The following is a 10,750-nucleotide window of genomic DNA, read 5'->3' on the forward strand; positions in this document are numbered from 1 at the left end:
ATAATAGCAAGCTTGGAACAAATTAAGGCTATCCTGGATATCAAATCACCAAGAAATATGAAAGACGTCCAAAGGTTGACAGGAAGAATAGCAGCTCTCAACAGATTCATCTCAAGATCTTCTGAGAAGTGTAAAGACTTCTATAATATCATGAGAAAGAATCAAAAATTTGAATGGGGAGAGAAACAAGAAAAGGGGTTGGTATCCTTGAAGAAATACTTATCCTCGGCACCACTGCTAATGAACCCAGTTGATGGTGAACCATTATCCTTGTACTTAGCCGTTTCTGGGAATGCAATAAGTGCTGTCTTGGTCAAGGATCATGAGTGTCAGCAGCATCTGATATATTATGTAAGTAAAAGTCTACTAGATGCTGAATCCATGTATTCTTATCTTGAATAATTAATATTAGCACTTATAATGGCTTCTACTAAATTAAGACATTACTTTGAAACTCATGCTATTTATGTAAAAACTAACTATCCTATTAAGGCTGTTTTAAGAAAACCAGAAATGTCAGGAAGGATGGAAAAGTGGGCTATGAAACTTAGTGCATATGATATTCTGTATGAACCAAGGACAGCCATCAAGTCTCAGGCACTTGCCGACTTTGTGGCTGATTTTAGCCAGGATATACTTGAGGAAGTAGAAAAGGAAGTTCAACAATTGGAGATCAAGGAGAGTTGGACTTTGCATACCGATGGTGCCTCCAACATAAGAGGAACAGGTCTAGGTATCCTGCTAAAATCGCCACAGGGGGACATAATACCTCTATCTATATCTTGTGAATTTCAGACTACTAATAATGAGGCTGAGTATGAAGCCTTAATTGCTGGTTTATAATTAGCAAAGGATATGAAGGTCAGGTATCTTCAACTTTATGTTGATTCATTGTTATTAGTAACCATTTTAATGGCTCTTATGCAATAAACTTGTATTTAGAAATAGTTAAGCAATTAGCTATGTGTTTCGAAACATTCGATATAGTACAGGTACCAAGGGAAGAAAACACTGAAGCAGATGCCTTAGCAAATTTGGCATCAGCTCTCAAGATACCAGATGATGTCAAGATACCCATCGTGCATATCTTGACTCCGGCAACAAAAGAGAAGTAAGAATTCCTGAAGACTTCGAATCCTAAAGATAATCCAATATCTTGGACCCGTCCCATAATACGATATCTTTAGGATAACGAAATACCAGAAGGAGAAAATCCCAAAGATTTTCGAATGAAGGTAACCCAGTATATTATCCTAAATGATATTTTGTATAGAAAATCACTTGCATGTCCATACATGAGGTGTTTGGAACATCATGAAGCACAAGAAGTTCTCAAGGACGTACATGAAGGTGATTGTGGAAACCACACTGGGGGCAGAGCCTTAGTATCCAATATACTGAGGACAGGTTACTTCTGGCCAACAATGAGGAAGGATGCAATGTAATTCTCCAGGAAATGTGATGCTTGTCAAAGACATAGCAACATCCTGCATCAACCAGCTGAACCATTATATCCTATCATATCCCCATGGCCATTTATGAAATGGGGAACGGATATTGTGGGAAAGCTACCCAAGGCTCCTGGTAGAAAAGTCTTTATGCTGGCCATGACAGATTACTTCTCCAAGTGGATCGAAGCCGAGGCGTTTTTCCAAGTCAAAGAAAAGGATGTGATCTCGTTTATCAAGCGCAATATCCTTACAAGATTCGGTATCCCGGCAGAGATCATTTGTGATAACGGTTCACAGTTCATCGGCAGTAGAACAACCAACTTTTGTGAAAGTTGGGGAATCAAGATGGTGACTTCAACTCCAGTACATCCTCAAGCTAATGGTCAAGCAGAGTCTAGTAACAAGATCATCATCAACATTTTAAAGTAGAAATTGGGGTCCAAAAAAGGAAAATGAACTACCATTCATTCTTTGGGCTGATAGAACCACTTCAAAAAATGCAACGGGTCAAACACCCTTCTCTTTGGTTTTTGGGGCCGAAGCCGTTATCCCTACAGAAATGGTGATCCCCACAGCAAGAACCAGCATCCAAGATACTGATTCCAACAACTAAAGCCTTACTAAAGACCTAGATACTATTGATGAATCAGAGATCTCGCTAAGATCAGAATGGCAGCATACCAGCAAAGAATAGCCAAGTCCTACAACAAAAACATTCGAATTCGAAGATTCCAAGTGGGAGATATGGTATTAAGAAAAGCATTTCAGAATACCACTAATACAGCAGATGGAAAGCTAGCTCCAAAGTGGGAAGGTCTGTACTTAATTGATTCAGAAGCAAGCAAATGGGCATACAGATTAATCACTGTGGAAGGTGTTCCTATACCAAGAGCTTGGAATGCTATTCATCTCAAGACGTATTTTTGTTAGTATCCTCAACCGGTATGTTCATATCCTTAGAATTTTAGGATAAAGGTATGTTCCCTTATCTATTTTTACATTTTTTCATTTTTTAAACTTTATAATCTCTTTATCAAGTTTACTAACTTAAGCATCGGAGGGGTGTTAGCACCCCTCATCAAGAGTTTAGTGTTTTGCATTTATCCTTAGGATACGTTATCTTGACAACAGTTAGAGGTTGTTCGCCTCCCACACGAATATGATATCCTTGATATCTTCTAAGGTTTAAAGGTATTCACCTTTCTAACGCCGCCTGGAGCGCATGAATATGATATCCTTGATATCTTCTAAGGTTTAAATGTCTTCACCTTCCTAACGCCGCCTGGAGCGCACGATGATTCGGATATAGTTCGAGGCAGGCGGACCAGACCAGTTGATAATCCGTTTGTTGTTGGCTATATTTGTTGTTGGCTATATACTGAATCCTTAAGATAAGTGGCAGACATGTCACACATATGGTTTATAACATTTTCATGTTATCTAAGGTTTATAACAATGTTATCCAAAGTTCGGCATTATCATGTCCATACGTTTGGGATTTTCCCCAGTTTTATCTAAGGTTTAGACATCTTCATGTCTCGTAAATGGTCCTTTTCGCCAGAAAATAGGCTTTATCGCCAGAAAACAGGCTTTATCGCCAGTAAAAGGGCTTTATCGTCAGGATTATCTAACTTTGTTTTGACAGATTGGTCAAGTCACTAAGTTGTTTTTAACTTAGCAAAATCCAAAAGCATGATGCATAAAAATATCAGCAATTGGGGACATCATGTGTAAGTTCGATAATTTATTGTCATATGCGAATGTACACTTTTATACCTAACCTCTCCTTTGCATTTAATTTGGAATATGATCTTTCAGCTTAATTGTGTCAAGTCTCACTTATAAATATTTTAAAACATATGATCTCTGAATATGTTATCCTTAAGATATGTTCTGAGTATATTAAGGACATGTTTTCTACACATACAAATTTAAGATATTTTTGTTATGACAAGTTTGGGGAATATATTTCATATTTTACTTTAGAAAGTTTAAGACCACTTTGGAAGTATCATGTTAAAACATATTAAAGTGATTTCTCTTAAAAATACATACCAACACTCTAAATTGAAGGATATATTATCCTTAAGAAATTTTATCTCAATGCATAATAAAACTTAAGGATATATTGTCCTTGAAAATATTTTATCTTAATAGAGTTTCAAAACATATTTTCTAAAGATAAAACCCTTATAATATTTTACTTTGAAGTAAGATGAATTTAGGAATTATGTTTCGGATACATTATCCTCAAGATGCTTTATTAAAAGTCTTAAAGATATGTTTTATAAAAATATAATCCTCAAAATATTCAAGAAGTATGTTTCCAGGATACATTATCCTCGAGATAACTTATTTCAGAAAATTGAAGGATATGTCATGGTCTAATTCAGATAAGTTATATAACAACAACTGACATACAAAACACAATGCTTAAAGGCCAAAGATTATGTTGTTATTAATGATAAGTGTAGGAAATTAAAAAGGCAACACCTGGGTTTCGTCTTGAAAAGTCAAGATCTCTCCACCCGAATATTGCCAGATGTTCAACAGTCAAGATAACATGGGCTTCGTCTTGAAAAGCCAAGATCCCTCCACCTATGTATCCTATTATCCTAAACATAATTGTTTAATGGCAGAAAAGTAAATTGTTCAAGCAAGCCAGTACAACGCATCACAAACCAACAAACACATTAACCTTAAAAAATTGGGCTCAAGCTTTTTCTTTACAACCATCACTGCCCAATTGATCGGCATCACCAACCGCCTTCACTTTATCCTTGATCGCCACCTCCACAGCCTCCTCCGCTGCCTTCTCCACTCCACTCGGACCAGCATCCTCCATACTCTCACCATTGAGCTCAGCCAAGACTCTCTCCCATGCAGCCATATCCCAAAAAGGAGTATCCAGTCCTGCATCTTTCGTCTCCTTAGCCATCCTGAGCCGGGACTGGAAAATAGAGATAGCATCCGACTTCTTCGCCCCCTAAGTAACCTCTTGGATCTGCACCAGACGATCTGCCTCTTGGTGGACGAGCTCCTTCTTGGCTAGCGAGAGTTCCTGCTTCAAATCCTCGATCTCCTTTGTCTTCTTGTCAAGAAGACTGGTTTTGACATTTGCGATCTTCAACATCTCAGCTATGCGCGTGTTGGAATCAAGAAGTTCATAATGCAGATCGTTGAAGCAGGAGTATAGCTGTTCCAGTCCCTGTCTAAAATAAATTTTCCTCAGCATATGTTATCTTCAAAATACGAGGATACTATCGAAAGGCATACCTTGTTAAACTCCAGGTTGCAGGACGGAGAAGAATCAGAAACCTCGTGGGTCTTCCTCTTCTTAGACCCTCGGCACGACTGCCTTCAGGTTTCGGCTGGGGAATGGGAGCGGATTCCTTTTTCTTGGTGCTGCGAGTAGAGACGATGCTGTCAATGTCTTCAAGGATGAAAACTGAAGCAGATTTTCCTACAAAAATACAGGTTAGTATCTCTAATCCTTAAAAATATTTATACTAACATTTCAATGTTCCTTACCAGACATAACGGAGCCTACTGATGGCGAGGGTTCTTGGAGGCCTGACTGAAGATAAAATATCCTTTCTTCCTCGTCAATGAGAAAGAAAGAGATAAGCTTGTTTTCAGTCTCTTTGGTAGGAGGAGCAATCTCGAAGAACTTCAAAGCTGCAAAAGACAAAAAACATATCATTTATGAAGATTATCGGCATACATCCTCAAGATAATGTATCCTACTTTTGGCAACCCAAAGATACGGAAGATCATCAAGATGAGCGAGAGTATCTCTCCTTACAAAGAAGAAATGTCTCTTCCACTGATCGTTATTTTGGGTGTTTTTTGAAACAAGTGGGGTACAGCCGGATCTAGTTTTGAGAAGGTATCTGGAGGAACCTTGACTGCGAAGGTCATACACAAAAGCAAGTTCAGAAAGAGTGAAGTCAAGATCATGATCAGCGATTAATCTTTCCAAAACAAACAAGGTCCTCCAAACCATGGGCATGGTTTGGGAAAAACTAAGACTAGTCCTATTAAAGAAATCGGTGGTAATGGCCGGAAATGGGTAAGAAAAGCCGATTTTAAACAGCAAAAACGGAAAGCAGATCTAGGTTTTGGAAACGAGATCAGAAGAGAGAGCGGCATTAAATGGTCTAAAAACAGTTCTCGAAGGAAAACAACCCCGAGACTGAAGATTCGTAATATCGGTGTTTCCAAAAGTGCATATCTCATTCGCAGGACTTGCGAGGAGATTTTGAGACACAAAATCTTCAATACCGGAAGGAAAAGGTTTCAGACTCATGATTTCGTGAAGATAAAGAAGAGAAAGTAAGAAGAAATTACCTGGATAGAAGAACAAATGAGTGAAAGCTTTATTTATCCAAGTAATTATAAGGCCAACCTAGGGTTTACTCGGTGGACGGATGACTGACACGTGCGGCCCATCAGGGCAAACATCAAAATTCAAAATTCAAAAAATTTACAGCTGTAAACCATTTCAACGGCTGTTAATTTTGGGGACAATTGTTAGGGCTAGGATTTTCGGCATCCTTAGCAAGCATTATGTTCGGGATAACTCTAGGATACGGTATCCTCCATGGTAACATGTATCCTAAATATGTTATATGACTAACAATTTGTTCGCAGCCTTTCCTTGTTTACCTGGTCAAGAGATGTCGTCATGATTGCCAAAAGATCCGAACTTGCTGTTATTAGAACGTGGCTGAAAAGGAAACATGCACATTAAGGGGATTAACGGCTAATTGGATTTGGTCCATAGTTTCCTAAATTATAGAAAAGTTTGTTAGCTTTAATTTTCTTATAAATAGTGCCGAACTCGGATGTTATAATAGAGCCGAAGTCGGATCATAACACACACACTTAGCACTCGAGACTTACTAGTATTTGCTCTCATTGTAATCATGATCCGATTAGCTCCACCACTTGTAACCACTTTCTGTTACTAATAAACTGGTGGTGATAGTTTTCACCGCCCGGGGTTTTTTTCTTGTTATCCTCAGGATAACGAGTTTTTTCCTCGCAATAAATCTCTGTGTTCTAGCAAGTTTTACATTCATTTCAAGCAAGCACCAAGTCCCATTAACTAATTTGGTTACGAAATTAACTTTGTCAATTTTTGACCAAAACAGTTACAAATTTACCTTTTGGGTTCTCATTAACCAATTTTGATTGCTTTTCTTTTAAAATTGGTTCCGTTTCACTATCACTTACCTCATCGACATCTTCTACCACACCTTCAACAAATTGTGGTGGATTATTGACCTTGTTATCATAAATCTTACCATTTCTTAAAACACTTACCTTGTCGACGTCGGCATGCTTCGAAAACTTTGAACTTGTACTTTGATGTCCCGGATTAACTGTGGTGTCACTCGGTAGCTTTCCCGCACTCTTCTTTATTTGAGCCACCTCCTCGGCCAATTGGCCCATTTTTTTTTCTAATGTTTCTTGAGATTTATCTTGAATTTTCATTCTTTAGACCCACCTCTTATCCGTTTCATCTTGTTTTTGTGCCATTGTTGTCAACATGGCCATCATGTCATCAAGAGTAGTAGAACTTTGTTGGTTACCTTGGTCTTGATTTTGACTTCTCCCTTGAGTGTAGTTCCGTGATGAATTACTTTCTCGGTTATTGTATGAGTTTCTTTGATAATTTCCCAAGTTGTAATTGTTTTGTTGGCGGGTAAGAACTTCCGCCTTGGCTTGACCCTTGAAAATATGGGTTTGATTGAGTTGATGCATTATCATACCTAAAATTAGGATGGTTTCTCAAACCCGGTTGATATGTGTTGGAGTTCGTGACATAATTTTTCTTCTCTCCATACACATTATTCACCTCTTCATGTGCCTCCTCATCAAATGAGCAATCAACACTCTTATGTACCAAGTCATCACACCTTTCACACACATTAAATTTTACCGATGCAACATCTCTCTTCTCCTTCTTATTCAAGAGAGCTACTTCCCGCTCTAATGATGCCAATTTCTCCTTAGTCTCATAATCCGGGTTGGATTTTGAAACAGGATGCTTAGCTCTTCAACTAGCAGATGCCTCGGCTTTGGAGCTTTGACTCATCTTCTCAAAAAATTCCCAATCTTCTTCTTCTACAAATCTTGATAATAAATTACCATTACTTGTAGACTTCAAATATTTCATTTCTTCTTCAGTTAACCCATCAACAACGCAATTGACTAATTCCCACAACTCAATTTGATGATATGGGCATTTCCTCAACAATTCTTTGAAACGGGTAAACGCCTCGTGAAATAATTCACCCGGTTGTTGTTGGAATGTTTGAATCTTCATACGGGCTTCATCCGTCTTCGCCAAAGAATAGTATTAATCCAAAAACACTTGTTGCATTTCATCCCATGAGTGAATACTATTGGCGGGTAAAGTGACAAACCAACTCTTAGCTTTGTCTTTTAATGAAAATTGAAACAACCTCAACTTCACTTCATCTTGATCAAGGTTTTGGTCACCAATCGTGCCACAAATGGCGGAGAAATCGGACAAATGTGTGTATGGTTCCTCGGTGGCCATACCATGAAAATGTGGAAGAATATTTATGTAATTGGGTCTTGATTTAAATGCTTTTGTACCCAGTCTTGGTGGAGCAATAGGTGAAGTATTATCCGAAATAGCCGGTCTAAACCGACCATTAACTCCATGAACCGGTGCCACATGATGTCTTCTTTGAAACTGTGGATGATTGTTGATTGGAACACCATGTTGGAATTGATTTCTACCCCTTCCGTTTGGATTAGGAAACCGGGCATGAAGATTATTGTTGTTGATGTTGATCCGGTTTATTCTCTGATTATTGTTTGGAGGGATATTATCAAACCCGTCTCCGCCCGGGTACCTATAGTCCGTGCATTCATTACCATTCCACTCCCCATAATTGTTGCTTTGCTCATACCCTTCTTCATGATTATATTCCCCCTCGACATCATTAATATCTTTATTCCCATAATTATCCGCATACCGAAACTCGTCAGCATCATCATTGTAACCCGTGTCTCCCGTGTGTAATTTGTGGATACTAACGTTATCATCTTCATCATTTTCTTCACCATTGTTGGGAAAAAGGTTTTGTTGGGGAGGAGTTTGGTGTTGTGGGCTTCTTTGGTTGCTATTGAGATTTGGATTTTGATTTCGGTTGGAATTTCGGTTTTGATTAGAGTTGTGGTTTGGATTAATGGGCATCGGTGGAATGGGTGGTCTACGGTTATTGTTTCGGTTGGAATTTCGGTTTTGATTAGAGTTGTGGTTTGGATTAATGGGCATCGGTGGAATGGGTGGTCTACGGTTATTGCCAATTGAACGGTTGCTCATGTTTGTAGGTTTGGGTGAAATGGGTTGCAAGTTTTGTTGTCGGTTTCGGTTTTGTCTTGCTAAACGCTCAATTTCCGGTTCAAATGCTAAGGGTGAATTCCTTGTTGTCGATCGGGTACGTATGCACTTTCTGTCACCTGCACACGTAACAAACCTAGTGTAAACGAGGAAAAGACAAAAAAAAATAATAAATAAATAAAACAAACAAAATAATTAAACAGATAATCACTAATAAAAAAATTAACTAAATTTAAAAACACCAAGCGCACAATCTCCCCTGCAACGGCGCCAAAATTTGATCGGTCGTCGTCAGACCGGTCAAAGATAAAGAAGAATGTGTTCCTAATTACCTGATGCGGGCTAAATTATATATAAAATATTATAACTATTTCCTGCACTTTTGAGTAACTTTAGGATGGCTTTTATCAAATAATTCGCCTAATTGGTTCATATTTAGATTTTATTGATTTCAAAAGTAGATGAGCTAAATTGAAATAGTTTTACTAGAGTTGAGAATGATCAATAAATCTTTAAACATATTTGATATATTTAATATTAAATAACTTAATTTGCTAAATCGTATGTTATGATTCTTAACATAATAATTGTAATAACAATAATACTTACAATATATTATACATATCAATCGAAAATATAATCTGATAGGAATTGGAACTGCATTTAGATTTAAAGAAAATGTCAAATTATATATTATTATGATCTAGTTATGTAACAATTTCAAGCCCACACTTATTTGTTTTTTTTTTCTTTATTTTTGGGCTTTGTGAGGCCTGTGGAAAAGAAGATATCAGGAGGTGGTGGAAACCCTACGGAAGAAGAAAAAAAGAACAAGAATTCATCAAAAAGGAGCCGCCACTTACAATATTTTATTTATTTTGGAGGGGAGCAGCTACCAAGGAGAGATGACATAAGCAAGCAGCCACTATCATTGTTATTATTCTTGGAAGGAGCCGCAAGCAAGAAACAATTGTGTCCAGGTTCACACCTACCTATTAAAACACGATTCTTTTGGTTTAATTTTATTATCTTTATTATGAACTTGGGTGTTGAACTTATTTATTTTATGCTTTCAAACATGGTTGTTAGCTAAAACCCCTAGCTACCTAGGTTTTTGATTATTACTTTGTGACTTACGGATTTTTCTTGGTTTTTTGGTTTTTATTGTTGGATTAATATTAAAGTAAAGATTCTTTTTATAATTGATTTTATGTGTTTGCATATCTAATTTTGATTTATTATTGATCTTTGTTCCGTATGTGTCTTGTTGAAAGTCTTTCAGTTATAGACGTATATTTAAGTCGCTTACTGTGTTTTTGATTATTTTATGGTTTTACTAGACGTAGTAATCCATAGGAACATTGATTGGTGATTTGTTAGGACTTTATATTCTACCTATCTAGAGACTGAGAGGTAATAGATAGTCGGGTTGTCATTGGGATTAGGTGTTTAGGCTAGAACGCTCTGACAGGAGGTTTCCTAGATTTCCCTAGTTTCATTGTAACTCCGTGTCTTATCGATTGTTCTTAGGTTACCCCTTGCACTTTAGGGTGTATTGAGATAGTGAGACCACGGGTGATCTGTCTTTTAGGGTACTTTAGTGTTGTTGGAGAGACTGACAGGTAATCCGACCAACCAGTAAGTTTAAACGTTCCTTAGTTTCCTTTTAGGTCACACCCGGAGAATGATCAGGGATCCACTAGGTTGTCTAAGGGTGTCGTATTTTAAGATCCCGGTACCATCATAGTTTCCATAGCCAAGAGAGATCCAAGATTCATAAGTAGGATTCTAAACCTAGGTAGTGATTCTCCTATCATTGAGTTCGTATAGGTAATTGAGTTTAAAGTCTGTGTCGGTTAGTGTCAGTTTTAGTTTAATTAGTTAATTGCAAAATAAGTAGAATCATTAAGTTTTA

The sequence above is a fragment of the Bidens hawaiensis genome, unplaced genomic scaffold, assembly GCF_021521415.1.
Source record: "Bidens hawaiensis isolate Kalapana, Puna unplaced genomic scaffold, B.hawaiensis_p1.1 tig00019072_1, whole genome shotgun sequence".
In the NCBI taxonomy this organism is placed as follows: Eukaryota; Viridiplantae; Streptophyta; class Magnoliopsida; order Asterales; family Asteraceae; genus Bidens; species Bidens hawaiensis.